At 49.6% G+C, this 1,198-nt stretch overlaps 1 long non-coding RNA gene across 1 annotated transcript; it reads right to left on the reverse strand.

Moving 5' to 3' along the window:
• Positions 1-268: 268 nt before the first annotated feature.
• On the reverse strand, positions 269-960 carry LOC108953367 (uncharacterized). The gene is made up of 2 exons (XR_001979031.2): positions 816-960; positions 269-738 (listed from the first exon to the last, which is right to left on the reverse strand). It is a non-coding gene; the product is annotated as an uncharacterized LOC108953367 (long non-coding RNA).
• Positions 961-1,198: the final 238 nt, after the last annotated feature.

A 1,198-nucleotide genomic window follows, 5' to 3' on the forward strand; every position in this document is an offset into this window, starting at 1 on the left:
CTTGTCACCAGACCTATGGAACTACTCCAAAGAAATTACAAAAGCATCTTTCCAGAACATAAAGTATGGCGTTAATAATTTGGATTACGACGCGCCTTTAACCCCTCCCTTTTTTTTCTTTTTAGACAATTTTATCGAATATATATATATATATATATATATATATATATATATATATATATATATATATATTTGAAGGGTTTTGTTTAGACATCAAGTACTAATGCAAATACTAAATAATAGGTGACCTCTTCTCTCGACAAAATAAAATAGCCAGCTGCCTTCTTTTAAAGCGCAAATTATATAGTTGGCCTCGGCAGGGAAAAGACGAGAGACGAAAACATACATAGTGACCATCCACTAATTGATACAAAAATATGAATGATTGGCAACTGATATGAGCTAATATCAGCATCATGATACCTTAACAATGCACATAACACGTATCTTAAGGCCGGCCATTTATATGGAGAGTGATCTTTTGCTCAGCAAGCCCTAACATTTGCTATTTACAACAGCCACCGAGAAGGTCGCCACGCGTGCGACGCCCTTAGAACCTGCGGCAGAAGCAGAGGCCGGCCCACTCCCACACGTGCGACCCGTCCCGCCGGCGCGTCCGCCTCGGTGCTGCCACCCGGAGCGGTCCGCCCCGCCCCCCCGACTCCGTCAGCAACTCCCACAAGACGTGCACGTCCTCGTACTCGCACGTACTCACCTCCTCCCTCAGCCGCGTCAGCCCTGCGAGATAGCACCGGGAGAAGAGGAATTAAACCCGGCCGTCCGAAGGAGGCATTGGGTGCGGAAGAGGGACTCACCGGATTTGCTGATCCCGAGGCGGATGGCGACGCCTGCCCAGACCCTCCTCATCGGCGATGTTACCCGATCCCACCAAGCCATCCCTCGCCCCAGAGAGAAAGAGAGAGAGAGAGAGAGAGAGAGAGGTTTGAAGAGGACGCTCACCGATCCGAAGGTGAGGTCCTCCAAATGCCCCCTTTTAAAAGCCACATCTCTGTTCACCGCCGAACCCAAACCCTCTACCGAGTCGCCACGTGCCGGTCACTTCCTCTTGGAATACCTCCCCGTCGGACGGGAAGATTTTTCTTTTCCCGCTCCCCAACGGTGCCATCCACCGACACGTAAGTGTGGGGACCACCAGATCATCCCGTTATCCGTGATTTGAATCGGATTGGAGGCATCA

This window comes from Musa acuminata, chromosome BXJ3-7 (assembly GCF_036884655.1).
Source record: "Musa acuminata AAA Group cultivar baxijiao chromosome BXJ3-7, Cavendish_Baxijiao_AAA, whole genome shotgun sequence".
NCBI classification, from domain to species: Eukaryota; Viridiplantae; Streptophyta; class Magnoliopsida; order Zingiberales; family Musaceae; genus Musa; species Musa acuminata.